Source organism: Hemicordylus capensis, chromosome 5, assembly GCF_027244095.1.
Source record: "Hemicordylus capensis ecotype Gifberg chromosome 5, rHemCap1.1.pri, whole genome shotgun sequence".
Classification (NCBI taxonomy): Eukaryota; Metazoa; Chordata; class Lepidosauria; order Squamata; family Cordylidae; genus Hemicordylus; species Hemicordylus capensis.
Window position 1 is genome coordinate 41,731,519 of NC_069661.1, and position 18,681 is coordinate 41,750,199.

The 18,681-nt window shown below is 44.3% G+C and overlaps 1 pseudogene; it reads left to right on the forward strand.

The window, feature by feature from the left end:
* Positions 1 to 816, forward strand: LOC128326483 (cytochrome b-c1 complex subunit Rieske, mitochondrial-like; annotated as a pseudogene).
* Positions 817 to 18,681: the final 17,865 nt, after the last annotated feature.

Genomic DNA, 18,681 nt, shown 5'->3' on the forward strand with positions numbered 1-18,681 from the left:
ATGTTGTCTGTGGCTGCCCACTCCTGCCCCTTCGCCCCTTAACTCTTGGCCATCACGCATGCCACACCAGGCCCACTGCAGCCCCTAGCACTGGGGCTGGTGCCATTGGCTGCAAAGCTGCCATCTCTGAAGCCCAAGTGGCCTCTGCTTTGCTGGGAGTCACTGGCCGGGCAAGCAGCCCGGGAGGAGGGGCCTCATCACCACTGCCAGCCTCAACGCTCTTGCTAGTGTTCATTATGTCCACAATGACATCACTGTACCTGACTTCTCCAATTACCATTGCCACGATGTATTAGATATCACCAAATCATCCCAGGTGAGCAGTGACACCAGAAAAGTGTTCTCCTACTTCCTCACAGCAACCCCTTGTGTAGCCTCGGCACATGCAGTGAAGAATGTTCTCACCCAGTTTGTTTCCAGCATGAGGGCTTCTGCCGATGTGTTGGCGACATTGAAGACTGAGATTAAGCTGTTTTATATTCCAGAAGGGAAGAACATGGCTTTCAAGTGGAGAGGGAAGCCCCTCTTTGTGCATCACAGAACCCAAAAAGAGATTGATCAGGAACTGCAAGTAGCTTTGTCTGAACTGAGAGACTCACAGCACGATTTAGACAGAGTACAAAAACCTGGATTCATTATACTGATAGGGGTGTGCACCCATCTTGGTTGTGTGCCCACTGCAAACAAGGGCGATTTTGGTGCTATTACTGCCCTTGCCATGGGTTGCATTATTATGCACCTTGCAGAATCTGAAACGGTCCAGCCCCACACAACCTTGAGGTTCTGTACTAAGAATACCCTTCAGAAGATTTGTAATTGTGCATTAAATTGCTGGACACTTGGGTCCTCTGTCATGTGTGCACACATACACATTGTGGGAAGGATGTTACCCATATTGTAATATTACAATATTACCCATATTACCCAAATTGTGCAATATGGTGGGGTGGGAAATGAAGTGTTCATGCTATGTGCACACTAATGCTGTTGCCTTCTGGATGAAGGCAATGCATGAGTTCACACAAGGGGGCACTTTGTGCTGATCTCCCCCACCCCTGGAAGCACTTCCTGGGACCTGGAAATGGGTCTCTGAGAGAATTGCAGGGAGCACTTCCAGGGGCAGGGAGATCAGCAGTCCAGTGGGGTGCTGCTAGTGTGCCCTCATGAAGCACTGACACTTTGTTAATGAGGATTTGGCCAGTATGAATTTTTTGTTTGAAATTTTGGTGCCAACCCAAGGTATGTTCTGAAATCTTACAGGACTTATGGTTTGGCTTCCCTTAAACAATCTCAAATGCTTGAGAAACACCTCAGTTAGGTATACAGTTCACTTTTTGAGATTTCAGGAGCAACCCTAGTGAAGAGGCCCCAACTGACATACCAGTACACTGGGGCTCTCTTCAGACATGTATATTTATGCACTAGGGATGTGCACAAAACTGGCTGGAGTGGTTCGGTTTGGGTTTGAACTGGGCTCAAGCCAGGTGCCCCGATTTGAGTACTGGTTTGCCCTAGCCGACCGTTAGTTGGGCTTGAGCTCGAACCGTGCTTGAGCTAGTTCTAAATGGCTCATTATAGGGAATAATGGGGAGCTAGAACTGCCCCATTATTCCCTGTGTGTAGCACCTAGGGGCACCAAAATGGTCTGGGTGGTAGGGTGCCATGGATACCAACTACCATCTAACCCACAAAGCAATTGTGCACTCTTGTGATTTTTTGGGGGGAAATTTTATGTATTTTAGATTCTTTGGTGTGTTATAAGTTTTTCTCATAATGAATGGAGAACGTATGTAGCATCAAGGAATCTAAACACAGGGTGAGGGTGGGGTGAGCTGCTCTGAAGTGGTGTTGCAGGCAGGTGAGGAGGGACAACTCACACTCACTCACCCTCCACTTCAAGCTTGGGGTAGCTCAGCAGGGGGAGGTTACAACCTTAAGGAAAACCAGTTGCTTCACCAAGCCAGGGTCCAGGTATGAGCAATGGGGTGTGCTCATATCCCCAGCGATGGAGAACACCCTCTAGCTCTGGTCAGTGGACATGAAAGGAAGCATCCTGGAACCACCCCCAAGTCCAGCCAGACTTGGCGATGCACTGTCCAGAACTGGACATGGTCCATCTCCAGGTCTTCCTCCACCAGGTCCTGCAGGTATTGCAACACAGTCTGAGCAGCACTACTACAGGGCCTGGTTGGCGGAGCCTCCTGCTCTCCTTGCAGTTTGCTAAGGCATCTCCACTTGAACTACTGGGTGGAATGTGATGGAATTGCTAGCTGCGTTGGTGCATCTGGCAGGGATGTGATTCTGCTGGACTGGGAAATGGGGGGAGAGGGCTGACCCACACTACTGTTGGGTGTGGACTATGCACGAAGTAGACATACCAGCACTCTCCTCCTGGTTCCTGAACTTCCTCTGCTTCTTCTCTAACTAGCTCAACCAGAAGTTCCATTCACCCAGGCAAGTTGTCCGCACAGACAGTATTGCCCTTCATAGTCGGGTCACAAAGACAAGACAAGACATGCTCCTCTTGGTCACCCAACTTCTTGATGAGCCTCTCCACCACTTCAGTACTCAGCCAGCCTGCCAGGGCTCTGCCCTCCCTAGTGGTAAGTGAGGTTTGCAGCTTCTCAAAGAGAAGCGTGGTGGGCAAGACCTGGCTCAGAGTCGTGGCCTTGGCACACAAGCTCTTCACTGCAAACAGGAAGGGCTCGAGTGCCGAGACCATCTTGGACATGTGCTTCCACTTGGTGTTGGAGGGGTCACAGATGCTCAAGTCACAATTCTGAGCCAGGCCATGAAGAGCTTCCTCTTGCTATAGTAGGTGCTAGAGCACGAGAAAGGAGGAGTTCCATCGGTTCTTGGTGGAAGGAACTAATGTGCAATTGCTTCTAAGTTGTGGTATTATTTATACACCATACCTCCCTGCAAGGGTATCCTGCAAGGGTATTCATCGTATTCGTATCTCTATATTAATAGCAAAAAATGCCAAAAATAATGGAAATAATTTAAATAATATTGTCCTCAGGAAAACCAATTACCAATTTTGTCCTCCTCAGATTTCTATCCACATAATGCCTGTAACACTGCAAAAATACTACCTTAATACTCTGTCACCTGTGTAAATATAAAAGATTTATTACTATTTACCTTCTCTAAATCAAAGCTGTTTTACTAGCAACAATGCTTTATGGTCTTGGAAGAATAATGATTCTTTGTAAACTAAAGTAATGGATATTCCCTCTTTGATTGCCAACTTTATGATGGCAAAATTGATTCACATCACACCAAGGGGGTGAAAAACAACAGAAAAGCAAAACAAAAGCAATTAAAAATGAATTTTGTGTGCCTGATGGCTTAAAAAACTCTGTGACCAATAGCAATAATACAAATGAACAGTTACAAAAGGGAAGTCTAATCTAATACACTCTCCTGTTACTGCCTCAGGCCTACAGTGAATTTTCAGAGCAATATAATTGTGAGTTTTATGAACCTTCACTTCATAGCAAAATTAGGAGCTGCCTATTTGTTACTGTCCAGAAAAAAGGGAGGGAGGTAAAAATCAATGTGCAGTTAACCCCATATTCTAAGAACCTGGCTTATAGAGAAGAAGAGTAGTCTTACTTAGCAGAAAAGTCCAGACTCCTGAATAATTTGTAATGACAGTATTATGTGAGTGGGTAAAAATACATTGAGGAAATCAGTTTTGGGGAACATGGGTAGGTAGTAACCATTTTTAGATCAGTAATTGTATTAAAGCTGCACAGTATGTGCTCCACACACTAGTCTCCTGTGTCACCATTGCATTTTTTAAGTTTTGCAGCAGCTAATATTACTATCTGTATATTTCACTTTTATTTGATAATATCTCTGCTATAAGATGCATTTGCTACAAACCAAACACTCTTTTGCTATATTCTTAAGGATGAAATCTCTTAGCAAACATTGAACCTAAAGGATCAATGGAGAAAGTGGAAGAGTTATCCTTGGAACTGGATGGGTCTTCCAAGCCAGCTTCTTTCCATGTCTGACTTTCTACTGTGATGGCATTAAAGGAAGGTTACAAATTCCTGGAGGACAAAACTATTAATGGCTACTAGGGATGTGCACGGAACCGGTTCGGAGGCCCTTTATGGGCCTCCGAACCAGTTCAAAGAACCGACGGTTCCACCGGTTTGAAGGCGGCGGGGGTGCCACTTTAAGAGCAGGGGAGGGTGCACTTACCCCTCCTGCCGCTTTCCCCCCGCCGGCATCCTTTGTTTAGAAAGCTAATCGGGGCGGCAGCGTACCTCCCTGCTACCCCGTTGCCCCCATTGGCTGGATATGGCCAGAAGTCCCCGACGCACCTGCATGCATCGGCATGCTTTCTGAACAAAGGACGCCAGCAGGGAAAAAGCGGCGGGAGGGGTAAGTGCACCCTTCCCTGCTCTTAAAGCGGCAACCCCGCCGCCTTTGAACCGCCCCGCTGCAGTTCTGTGCACATCCCTAATTGCTACCAGTTTTGATGGTAGGGCCTTAGGTGTAATTGAACAAGTAAATGTGGTATCACATTTGAGAGAATAGGTGTGTGGAGAAAGTTTTGTTTTTCACCACGTCTTTACAGTTCCTCTGCAACAAAAAACATGGGGAGGCGGTGGGCCTGGGGTAAGGGGTCTGTCTTCACTTCTTGTCCCAGGGTACATTACATGGCTTGATGTCTAAATGCTACTTCCAGGGCTGGAGGCATTATGCCTCTGAATACCAGTTGTACAGGAGCAATGGCAGGAAAGGAATATTCCTGCATCGTCTTCTTGTGGGCTCCCCAGAGGCATCTGGTTCGCCACTCTTGGAAACAGGATGCTGGATTACAGAGGCCTTAGGCCTGATCCAGAAGGGGTATTCGGCTCTTATGTCCTTAACTGGCTCCAATCAGCCCCTTAAGAAAGTACTTTGCCTTGAGGGGAGGGGTGGCTAACTATAGTGCAACTATGACCCTTCATACCCAACAAATATTATGCTGTACTGTGCAGTGGCAGTATAGCATAGAATACAAAGTACATCCCCATAGTCAGTAAGAAGGGATAAGTCACCCATTTTATGGAGTGTGTGCTGAACCTCTAGAGGCGCTCTTACCCCTGGACTTTGGGGCCAAAGTCCAGGGCCTCCCCAGCCCCTGGCCCCCACCCGAAATCCTCTTTACCTGGGTGGTGTAGTCACCTGGCCAAGCATGATTATGCTTAATTTGCAGGGGAGGGGGGCGGGCCTCCAAAGGCCTTTAGGTCCAGGCTCCAAAAGTACCTAGGTGCACCTCTGCCTCCAGCCATATGTGCTGTAAAACCAGCTTCTGTTGAAAACACATGCATAGAACATCTTTACAATATCAGGTTTTGACTGAGGGTAGAGCCCTCAGTGAGGGCATTCTGCATCTCCTACAGAATTTCTGCACACGGTAGAGCGATTTGGAGCATGTGGTATGGCACATGCTTGGTTTATGTGGCACACTGGCCAGGCCTGTTGGGCCTCACTGCCAACCCACATGAACTGATAATGAACATTCTCCAGAAGCTGCACCCTACAGGGCAAAGTCTGATGGTGACTTTAAGCTCTGATTAAAGTCAGTGGCTGACATGATGCACAGCTTCTCAATGAGGCCACAAACTGCATTGGGGCTACTGTAGGCATGTAAGGCAGCCCTGACGCTGTTGAGGATGAGTGGTTGGGCTATTAGTGATGCCATAGTCACTCATCCTCAATTGCATCGTGGCTGTCTTATGCTTCTGCAGCAACCCTGGCATGGTGCACAGCACCACTGAGCTGCTGCATGTCATGTTGGCCAGTTTGGCCACATTACTGATCTTTGAGGAGCCAAGCTTCTTTGGCACCCTGGATTTCACACCCCAGAACACAGTTTAAAACAGTTGAACTAGGTGCGTATATAAAATTATTTTAGCAGGTTAACAAGTCGAGCTTAGATTTAGCACAACTTATAATCAAATAGCTATTAGGAAGGCCGGTGAGAGATGTGTTCCCCCAGAGTACTTAATTCCTTTTTTAAAAGCCCACCTTATATGCTGTGTGAAAACAAAATACATCAAGCTCAAAAGCAAGCCACAGTGCTGAAAATTAAAACATGAAAGAAGTTTTTTAAGCAGGATCATTTTACAAGTAAATAGACAGTAAATGAAGCATATAATTTACTGTGGTTAACAATACATTACTCTAAAAACATACCTCTGTGAGCAGCATTTGTTTTCCTGTTCTAACTGTGGAGAGAAATGTTAAATTCAAGATGTTTGTAGAGGAAAATGTATGGGGTGAAAATGCGATGTTTGAAAGCTAGTTCTAAATCTGACATTCGTTCAAGAGCTTGATTAATCATTTCCCTAGCATTTTTCTGCAGGACTGCTAACTCAGTCATTTTCTAATTGGAAAATCTATGTACAAATTGATGAACATTGATGACACATTAGGCATTGCTATTAGTATTCTGGTACATAGGGAGAAAAACTCGGGATATGGTATTTAAAGCTCAAAGAAGTGTAGAAAATACTAATAAACTTGCAACAAACTTCATTGAACTGTACCAATTGAGAGATGCAGAGTAGTTCTGCATGTTTCAGGGATGAGAAGCATGTAGCCTTCCAAACTCAAATTTCATGATGTAACCAGGGTGGGAGAGACTAATGGTTAATGCAGGTGAGATTTGGAATTACTTGACCTACAGATTGGAGAGTCTTTTTTGTTTACTCTAGGAACTCCCCTCTAAAAGCTCTCCTCTTGTTCAGGAAGGTCTCACTCACTCCTGGGCTAGCTTGAGGAGGTGTTTCCATATATTTTTTCCTCTCTGCGGGTTCAAGTACTTAAGAGGAATCTGCCACCTCCATGGAGCAATCTGAGATTATGGCCCACCTGGGTCCTTAAGGTCGGTCAAAAAGCCCTCCTATGAAGCTGCTCTTTAGCACACAAGCACTGTCAGTGCCTCTGACCTTGTTTTAACACAAGCAGAAAATTGGAGCGCACAGAGCTCCCAAACGAGGGTAGAATGGATCTCCTACTCTATTCATCATTGTGAAACCAGCCCCACTGATTTCCTATCCTTTTCTACTTAGAACGTGGTTAGCCAACAGACAGGTTTTTTGTGGTTCTTGTTACTAACAATTTATTAAACATATATTTCCATAATTCTGCTTTCAAAATGTTTCACATTGTACAACAAAACATAGATCTACTTAGGTTTTGGTTTCATTTGGAGAACAGAGAGCACTGGAGACTCATAGCATTTTACTATGGGTTTTATTACAAATCGCAAACAACACGTACACCCTTACCAGCTAGCAGACCAGTTAGCTCACATCATAGCCCTGCACTTTACGGTGCTTTCATCTCCCTAACTCAGCTTCTGTCTTTTCCTAAACCTGCCAGATGCTATCACACACACAGCCTCCTACATAAGTTGCTAACCTTAGCTTAGTGTAGGGTCACTTCCTGCAAAGTCTGGTGGCTAGCATTCAAGATCTCCAGATATTCACCCAACCATTTGTTGGAAGTGAAGGACTTTGCACTGTCTCTTATCTCAAAGACAGTGGAGGACAGACTAGTGAGTCAGAGGGCTAGAGGGTCAAGACATTGGTCATCCCTTCTCTACTGCTCTGACACTATCCCTTTGGAATGTAGATTGCTACTCTTAGGGACACTTCCTTCCTTCCAGCCACTTCCGTCCTCCCTTCCCTTCTCTTCCTGTTCCTTCTACCTTGCAACATGCAAGCTCCTCTCCCCTGCACCATGTGTGCAGAGATGCAGAATCCATATGCATCCAGCTAGATAAACAGATTAGAGATCCTAACTCCTCACTTTCTTATCTAGAATGGAGTTATCTAATAAATACCATTTATTTGAAACTATGAACTGGCTCCAAGTTATTTTACTCTTAGCATACACGCATGCCTAACTAAATTCCGCTGTGTTGTGCCTCTGTGCACTCTGCTATAATGAAAAGGGGTTTCTCCTACCAGAGAGAATCCCCAACACCATTTGCTCCAGATGGGGAAATGAAACATCTCCTAGGCAGTCACTGACCAGTAATCTGCCTGACAAAATTGAATGGCTGGACAGGAATAATAAAATTATGAATTTTGCACATTCCCTGGGCATTGAGAAATTCCATGCAGGGCTTCTGGCTTTGATTTCCGTTGGGTGGGAGAGCACTGGAGACATAGGATGTGTTTGTAATAAAGACTACCAAAGAACAGGCACTTCTATAAGAACATTGGTACCCAGAGGGAACCCATACCCCCAATTATCTTCAGCCTACTCTCATCTCTCTGCCACTCCCCAGACACTTTCTCCCCCCCCCCGTGTGTGTGTGTGTGTGTGTGTGTGTGTGCGTGTGTGTGTGTTGGGGGGGTTTACATACACACACACACACACACCTGCTCCCTCCCCTTATGGGGACATAAATAACCTTCCTCATACTCTGATGGAGATTTCTTTCTAAACCACAGAGGGATTCCCACGTCTCTCCTGGCCATCAGCTACCACTTAAGAAACATCACTGGCTGCTATGGACTACTAAGGAAGAGTCAGCCAGATCTCAGAAAAGTTTGAAGGGGCTTTGGTTGTGCTCCTGTTTGCCTCAAACCCCGCTCCAATCAAATATGTAACTCCATCTGCATTTTAAAAAAAATACTGGGGTTTTTAAAAAACTTGTAATGTTTCAAATACAGCTTGTGCAAAATGATTTCCAACTTTAAACATGAATGTTAAGATAGGAATGGGATTATGGAGTGCAAATCTAGGCTCTCTGTGTGTGCTTTGACAATGCTATTGTTGTTGACTGTTTAAGGTGTCTCTCAGCTCACCAGCCCAGGCAGGACAGGTGTCTGAGCCATCTGCTGTACTGGATGGTGGGCACAGCTATTAACAGGCTGCACTTCCATCGTATTATTCCCAAATACCTGAGTGAGATCCTCTCTCTGATTAAAATGTGGAACTTGCAGAGATCATTGTACTGCCAGGTTGCTATGACAAGCTCTCATTGTTTAGAGGCAGCTTCCAGAATGGCAAAGACACATTTTAGGTATCGGTATTTGTGGTCATAAATGAGGAGGGAAGAAGCAATCTGCAAATTAGTAGGTATCTAACACCACATGAACAGATATAAGCACAACTGAACATATGCATGGTGAGGGGATTAGAAATACTCCCTTTTGCCTTTACCTATGGAGCAGTGCTCATTTCACTGGAACTGCAGGGAAACAGATGGAAAACTAGAAAGTGATTTACTGCTTTGAGTTGAGATTGTATTCAGGTATGTCAGAAATTTCTCACTGGAATAACACCTAACAATGTGCTATTCTAAGTGCTGTACCACCACATTAGTAGACCATAATGGCAAAGACACTTTAGGAACATAGGGAGATGCCATATACTGAGTCAGGCCATTGGTCTATCTAGCTCAGAATTGTCTACACAGACTGGCAGTGGCTTCTCCAAGGTTGCAGGCAGGAATCTCTCTCAGCCCTACCTTGGAGATGCCAGAGAGGAAATTTGGAACCTAGATGCTCTTCCCAGAGTGGCTCCATCCCTTAAAGTGAATATATTATAGCACTCACATGTGGTCTCCCATTCAAATGCAATCAGAGTAGACCCTGCTTAGCTAAGGGGACAAGTCATGCTCGCTGCCACAAGACTATGAATCTGGAAATGTCTGATTCATCCCTGTTAAGTAACTGGGCAAAGTGGTGTCTCTTTTTGCAGGGGGAGATCAACCGTCTCTGTTCAGCCCAGCACAGCGCCCTTCCCAATGGCTGTTGCCGGTGTCTCCCTTTTGTTTCTTTTTAGATTGTGAGTGCCTTTTGGATGTTCTTGGGCTCTCTTGAGCCAACTTATCTATTATTTCTTTATTTTTTACATTTTTATACTGCCCTATCCAGACGCGCTTTTCACTTCTTTTGTTATGTAGACTGCTCTGCAAACCTTTTGGGTTCAAAAGTGGTCTATAAATATTCTAAATAGTCATGAATACACAATCATATATCTCACCTCTGCCATGAGCTCGCTGATTGGCCTTTAGCAAGCCACTATTGCTCTACTTCAGCACCCCTCCCTCTCAATATGGGAATAAGACTGACCTACCTTTTATGGCTGTTGTAAGGATTACAACAATTGTAAGGATTACAACAATGTTGTAAGGATTAAAACAATTGTAAGGATTACAACAATGTAAGGATTACAACAATTACAGGCAGAGGCGCTCTCACCCCTGGACTTCCAGGCTGAAGTCCAGGGCCAACACAGCCCCTGGCCCCCCCCCCACCTCTTTAGGTGGTGTGGTTGCCAAGCTGAGCATGACGATGCTTAATTTGCAGGGGAGGGGGGCCTCCAAAGGCCTTTAGGTCCAAGCGACATAATTAACTAGGTGCACCTCTGGAGGTCCTCATTCTGTGATCTCATAGATCGTGGTTCCACATAGCTTCAGTAGGGTCTTAGAGACCCAGTTTCTTTATCTGCAGGTCAAAAAGATGCAAAATTCACCTATCTGTGGTTCCTGAACAGCCAGAAATGACTTCTGGGTTCATTTCCGACCACATTTTGCAGTGAGGAACAATTTTATGGCTCTTTAGAAAAACTCATGAATATCACAGAAATTTGTAAGATTTGGGTTTGGAGGGGCGGCCTTGCTGGAAAGCTGGAGAGAAAGGTACTGTGTTTTATTCCTCTTATTTCTGTCTGTGCTTATTTTTTTGCCTTGGGTTTTTTGTTGTTGTTTGTTTTTGCTTGAGGAACCTAACCCCTGGATTCCGATAGGGGTAAGGTTTCTTTATTTATGGTTCCCGTATTTGTGGTTTCGGGCGAGAATGGAACCCCTATGACTAAAAAGGCTTCCTGTACATATGTAGTGATCCATGGTTCCATTTGTAAAAGAACATTTTTCTCAGAAGTTTAATAGTTGTTCTGAAATTACTTACTCTTGTTAGATATCCTGTATGAAATGTATATACTTTTCTAGGAGGCTCGCAGAATGGTGGCTCATGCTATCCCTCCACCATGTTATTGTAGCATGTCTCCAGCTTGAATGTATGAACTAGGGCGTACTTACTTACCCCCTGCAACATCAGGGCCACTTCACATGAGGGTTTTTTTTTAATGTATGAACCATGGCAAAATCAATCATCCTGGTCTACTGAGACTTATAGCTTGATCCTGTAAATTTACTTTAGTGACTTGAAGCATAATCCCATGCCTGCTTGCTTAGAAGAAAGTCCCAGTGAATTTAATAGAACTTGCTCTTAAGTAACTCTGTGCAGGATTGCAGCCTAAAGCTATATCCTATTCTTCACAAATCTGGCAGAATTATTCTGTACATTTACCCTCGCCAAAGTTTTTTTAAAAAGTACTTGCACCATTAATTTCACTGTTATCAATATTTAACATTTCTTTAGATAATAAAATTAAGGCATATAAAACTTTAAATCCAAATCATTGGATGCATACATTCAGTCCAAACAACATAATCACACTCTGAACATCAAATTTCTGCCCATGTTATTTCCTGAAATCGATAAAAGGACATCAGTGGGAAAGCGTGTTTCTAGATGTTTCCATTTTCCAATGAGAAAGCATGTTTCTCCTAGCAAAAAAATATGTAACTTGTCCCTACAATTAGACTCTGTACCAGAACTGGAAACTGGAAATTAACTAATGTTAACTTTGATTTTCAAAAATCAATGTGGGGGGATGCAGGAAACTACAGGCTGGTTAGCGTAACTTCTATGCCGGGTAAATTGATGGAAAGCATAAAAAGCATATTGATGGAAAGAAATTGATAGAAAGCATAAAAAAAATGATGGAAAGGACAAAATTGTTAGACATATAAAAGAATAGGCCTTGCTGAAGGAGAACCAACATGGCTTACACAAGAGCAAGTCTTGCATCACAGATGGGGTATGAGATGTCAGTGACTGATCAGGAGAGAGATCTTGGGGTCATGGCGAACAGCTTGTTGAAAGTGTTGATTCAGTGTGCAGCAGCTGGGGGAAAGGCAAACTCCATGCTAGGGATCTGAAAATAAAAATGCTAATACTATAATGCCCTTATTTAATTTAGGACTAACAAGAGGAAGAACATTTTTCACAGAGCACATAATAAATCTATGGAATTCTCTGCCACGGGATATGGTGATGGCCACTTGCATGGATGGCTTTAAGAATAGCTTAGACAAATTCATGGAGGACAGATCTATCAATGGCTAATAGTCTGGTGACTATAGGCCACCTCCAGTCTCAGAGGCAAGATGCCTCTAAATACTGGTTGCAAGGGAGCAACAGCAAGAGAGAGGGCATGCCCTCACCTCTTGCCTATGGGTTTCTCAGAGGCATCTGATGGCCCACTAGGTGAAACAGGACGTAGGGCTAGATAGGCCTTGGGCCTGATCCAGCAAGACTGTTCTTACGTACATTCAAGCATCTCTGGGGTCGATAAAACAATCTGTTCTGGTATATACAATCTATAGAACCTCTGCTGAATAAGCTCCTTATGTGTGAGCACCCCCATGACAGTTGGATATAGATTCCTTTTCCACCAGAACCTTTTGAGCACATACTTTTTCCTAGCCCTGTATTTTAACCTCCACAGTAAATATCACCTGGGGACTATACTACAATATGCCTCTTCCATTGCCATACCCATAGAGAAGATGAAGATTGTCTCACAGCCCTTTTACTGATTTCCATAACCAAACATTCTTCTTTTACATCAGAGGTGAGTCAAGTCATAAGCTAACCCCAGAAGTGCACATATCATTATGTGGGGTGGGAGTGGGAAATAGCACCATCCCACTGACTTCAATTGGAGATAATTTAGAATATACTTAACTGTCCCACTGAAATCAATGGCACTTAAAAATACTTAACTTTGGCTGGATGCTGTCCTTTATTAACAGAGAACAACTCAGCCAGGATTGTGATGCTGTTCTTAGCTCTAACACCAATGCATAGATGCCACACATGCTTCATTGCCACTCTTGCTGTGACCCTGCTGCTCCACCAGTTCTTGGGCAGCAGCTGAGGGGCTCTAAAGCATTTAGAGACAAATTAGCACCTTGTGCCAATGCTGTATTATGTACACTGGTCCTATGAACTGCTACCTTAGCAAACTGATTCCACTTGTGCACTACTATTACAGATATTTATATACTGCTTTTCAACAAAAGTTCTCAATGTATTTTACACAGATAGATAAAATAAATAAATAAATAAATAAGGTTCCCTGTCCCAAAAGGGCTCACATTCTAAAAGTCTAAAAGTGCCTTTTACCAGCTACAGCTAGTGCACCAGCTGCGACCCTACTTGGAGAAGTCAGACCTGACCTCAGTTAGGGATGGGCCTGGACCGGACTGGAGGCCATTGAAACGGCCTCCGGACCAGTCCGGACCTGGGTGGTTCGGATTGGGGGTGGGGGGTCGCTTTAAGAGCGGCGGGAGGGTTTACTTACCCCTCCCGCCGCTTTCTGCTGTGGCGCCGTAATTGCTAGAGTAATTTGGGCGACAGGATACCTCCCTGCCGCCCCTTCCCCACTGCTGCTCTGCAAAAACTCCCAGTAATGCTTTGCGCACGCATATCAGTGACGTGAAGCACGCGCACGATGTGCGCGCGCGCAAAGCATTACTGGGAGTTTTTGCAGAGCAGCAGTGGGGAAGGGGCGGCAGGGAGGTATCCTGTCACCCAAATTACTCTAGCAATTACGGCGCCACAGCGGAAAGCGGCGGGAGGGGTAAGTAAACCCTCCCAACACTCTTAAAGCGACCCCCCACCCCAGTGCCGGACCGCAGTGTGGCGGTTCCATGCACACCCATAACCCCAGTCACCCATGCTTTGGTAATGTCCACATTAGACTACTGCAATGCACTCTATGTGGGGCTGCCCTTGAAGATGGTTCAGACGCTTCAGCTGGTTCAGGATGCTGCCACAAGGATGCTCATGGATGCGAGTCGCTTCATGAGTATTACACCTATCCTGTATCAGCTTCATTGGCTACCAGTCTGCTTCCAGACTAGATTCAAGCTGCTGGAGTTGACCTTTAAAGCCCTACACAGCTTGGGGCCGGGGTACCTGTTCGACCGCATTCACCCAAATGAACCTGCCAGGGCCCTCCTCTCATCATCTCAGGCCCTGCACATGGCACTGCCACTAACAGAGATCCAACTGGTGGGGACTAGAGACAGGGCCTTTTTGGTTGTGGCCCCTCGGCTTTGGAACGCCCTCCCTGAAAAGCTTCGCCATGCTCTCTCAGAGTTTTAAAAAAACAACTAAAAACACATCTTTTTAAAGAGGCTTTTTAATGTTTCACCTGTTTCGTATATCTGGTAGGTCCTTTAGTTTTTATAATTCTTAGTTTTTACCTTCAAGAATTTAATTTGGAATTTTAGAAGCTAATTATGATTGTGCTTTTAGCTTGGATTTTTAACTTGTTTAATTTGGTTAATTAAATATTTTAAATAGATAGATAGATAGATAGATAATTTTATTAGTCTGATTTCATATTGTAACTGTTTTATAAATGTTGTGAGCTGCAGCAAGCAATAATGTACTGGAGGGGCAGGGTATAAATATTTTAAATAAATAAACAAACCATAAAAGGAAACCTAAGATAGACACCAGCAACAGCCACTGGAGGATGCTGTGCTGGGGTTAAATAGGGGCAGTTGCTCTTCCCCTGCCAAATACAAGAGAGTGATCACTTTAAAGGGTGACTCTTTGCTCATTTAGCAGGGGATGCAAAGTACACACAAGTTAAGTTACATGTTGCTTTATACTGTTCTTCCTTTATTTCTCCTACTGAAATTGGCTAGATTTCACTTCTATAAGCACCACTGATTGAAATTGGATCCAGAATGCAACTGAGAACAGGACTACACAGAAAGGCTCTCCACACAAGCAGTGTGGAGAGTCTAAAGGGGGTTTGCGGGGAGAGCGGGCTTGACCCACTCTCCCCACAGATGATCAGCTAGCCTGCCCTGGGCGGCCAGATTGGCCACCTAGAAGATGATTACGGGCTCTATCATGGAGCCAGTTGAGGTGGCAGGGTTCGGGGGCCTCCTGGCCCCTGGAAGTCCCAGAATAACTCACATGAGTGTGTGGGGCATTCTGGGGAGCCTCCCAATGCCGGGAGGCTATGCGTGAGTCACTGCAGCACAGAGCCGGGCTGCAGTGACATAGGATCCCTCGAACTTGTTTTCAGGCACTCTTGTGCCCAAAACCCGGGTTAAGCAGTGGGTCACTTAAGAGGTCTCACCGCTGCAGCTCCTGGCAGGTCTCACGACCAGCCAAAACCGGGCTGGGCTCCCTTAGCTCAGTTTCAGCTGGTCATGAGAATCACCTCTTTATGTTCAACATGCGGGTACTGCTGAAAATGGCTTCATGTTGAGTTCCTCCTACACGTCATCACATTGTGCATCTTCACCTGCTCATTGCACATCACTGTCTGCTGTTCAAGGGGGAAGGGAAACGTACACTGTGATGATGTCACAATATGGGCAAGTTTGGCTGCTACATGTTATGGGGGAAGAGGAAGAGCAAACACTGTGATGTTGGTTTGGGCAGCAACCCTGAATTGGACATTAACATGCAGTTCTGTCCTGTGAGTGAGTTCTATTTTATTCCCCATAGCCAATTAATAATTGAATGCTACCTATTCTAGTGCTGTGGATCTACCACGTTTATGCAGTTTTAAACATCAACCCTAACCCCTGCTAACTTGGCAAAGAGGTACCTTTAACGTGGTGATTCTCTTTTATTTAGCAGGGGGAGAGTAACTGGCCCTATCCACCCCCAGCACAGTACCTCCAGTGACTGTTGCTGGGTGTCTATCATATATTTCTTCTTAGATTGTAAGCCCTTTGGGGACAGGGACCCATCTTATTTATTTATTTATTTATTTATTCTCTGTGTAAACCACACTGAGCCATTTTTGGAAGGGCGGTATAGAAATTGAATAAGTAAATAAATAAGTAAATCAAAAGTCAAGTTTGGTGATTTGTAGGCTGGTTGAAAAAGTCCTGCCTAAACTGATATTGTAAAAGGTTTTGTTTAGAAACATCATGGAAAGAGTTAAACTTATTCTGACAAATAGGTGTGAGAACAAAATATTTGGTAGGATTCTATTTTTTTCTTCATACAGGTCTCGTTAAAATTCAGCTGGAAATCTGATCTAAAATTTAAATTGGAATCTAACTCATAATGTGGGCATAACACTTCTTCATAAATATTAATGAAGTGTCTTATAGGAAAACAGAATTGATCTAATAAGTTCTGTTTTGCTCATTTTAAAACCGCCTAATTTAGTTACAGATCATAGGTTAATTCCACGTTCGTAATGAACCCACAAACTGTATTCAACAGTTCATCTGGTTTTGTTATTTGGAAACTAAGACAACAATAATGAGAGCAGATGACTTAAGTGGCTGATATAGGTACCAGTATAACACCAAAAATGAGTAAAGAGAATATGTCCAGATCTTGATTTCATCCAGAGCTTTCTCCAATGTTTCCTTGTTGCCCCCTTATGTATTGGCTGTACAATTGTTTCTTGTTAGTTTAGAAAAAAGACGACTGCGGGGAGATATGATAGAGGTCTATAAAATCATGCATGGTGTGGAGAAAGTGGATAGAGAGAAATTATTCTCCCTCTCACATAACACTAGAACCAGGGGTCATCCCATGAAATTGATTGCCAGGAAATCTAGGACCAATAAACGGAAGTACTTTTTCACACAACACATAATCGGCTTGTGGAATTCTCTGCCACAAGATGTGGTGACAGCCAACAACTTGGATGGCTTTAAATGGGGTTTGGATGATTTCATGGAGGAGAGGTCTATCAATGGCTACTCGTCGGAGGGCTAAAGGCCACCTCCAGCCTCAAAGGCAGGATGCAATTGAGTACCAGTTGCAGGGAAGCAACAGCAGGAGAGAGGGCATGCCCTCAGCTCCCGCCTGTGACTTCCAGAGGCATCTGGTGGGCCACTGTAGGAAACAGGATGCGAGACTAGATGGGCCTTGGGCCTGATCCAGCAGGGCTGTTCTTATGTTCTTACATGGCACGCATTATGTCTGAAGAGCTTAGGTGGCTGCAGTATTGTGGGTTTATTTTATTTATAGTTGTTAGAAAGTAGGGAGAAGGGCTTAGCTGGACACCCTCTTGCTAGGCTAGAAGAAAGGTTTGTGTGGATATCTTTCCCCTCCTCCTCAACTCCTTTCTCTTGCGAATAGTCCATGAACCAGGGAGCTGGTTGCTACCACCCAGGGGAGAAGAGCTCATTATGATTTTTGGAAAGCTCTTCATTCAGTACATAGCATTTTGCCTACCTTATGTGATCACTGCATTTTCAGTAGCACATTCTGCAGATTTCCACAAGCATCCCAGCTGCCCTGCGAACAAAGTTATATGCTACAAAATGCTCACAGAACAACTTCTGTGAGCATGGCTATTTGTTAAATTGGAGGAGATGAAAAAGTCACATAGGCCCATGGGAGGAGGAGCTTGCACGGGGCCAGCTAAAAAACTGTGAAAACTGAGTTGCAGGAGGTCTCAGAAGGTAGATTACAAGATAGCCAAGAGGAATGTTAACTGAAAGAAAGGGGCAGAGTATGTAGTGAAGTGAGATAGATGCATCTGAGCGAAAAGCAGATGGATGAGACAGAGGCAGCGGCTAGGGGACCAATGTCACAGCGAATTGCGGGGTCAAGGCCAGGGGTGGTCAACCTCAGGTTCTCCAGTTGCTGTTGGACTTCAACTCATAGGAACATAAGAACCTGCCTTCCACCGAGTCAGACCATTGGTTCATCTAGCTCAGTATTGTCTCTCTCAACCCTATCTTGGAGATGCCAGGGAGGGAACTTGGAACCTTCTGCATGCAAGCATGCAGATGCTCTTCCCAGAGTGGCTCCATCCCCTAAGGGGAATATCTTACAGTGCTCACATGTAGTCTCCCATTCATATGCAACCAGAACAATTCATGCTTGCTACCACAAGACCAGCTGTCCTCCAATTTATTGTGTCTAGGGATTATGGGAACCTTAGTCCAATACCAGCTAGAGAGCCTCCTGTGGGCCATCCCTAGCCTACACCCTGTGTTTAGTAGCTGCATAGAAGGGTGAATCACTCCACTTGTGGTCCTTGCGTCACTCTAGCATTGTGATTTAGCAATCCTAAGGGAGTAGTGAGAATCAAGAGACAATGGAAGAATGAAACACTGTTTTTTACATATTGATTCTGAGCTAATCTGCCAACTATTTGCCTGCAGGTTTATAGCACTGTTTTGTAACCTACCAAAGCCTTTCCAAAGGTACAAGCTTTTATGTGGCCCGATATTTCCAAACAAATATGTCACTTTCCCATTAGTTTTGTTTGAATTAACAGATTCAAAGAGAAAATCTATAAATATGGTAATATGCTGTAATTTTAAACAGGTGTTGTTCAAGAGTTAGTTGATTAAACACTCGCAGCACATGACTTCATCATACAGTAAACAAATGTTAGTATATGTATTTCTGGAGATGAGACCTTGGTTAGATACATTTTCTTCCTTTTTAAATATTATTAAGGAAAAGATCACTGACACAAACAATATGCAGCAAGTAAACACTACTATCCCATTTCAAAACTGCAGAAAGTAACTTGGTTCTATGTCAGCTGTCTCAATAAAGGTAG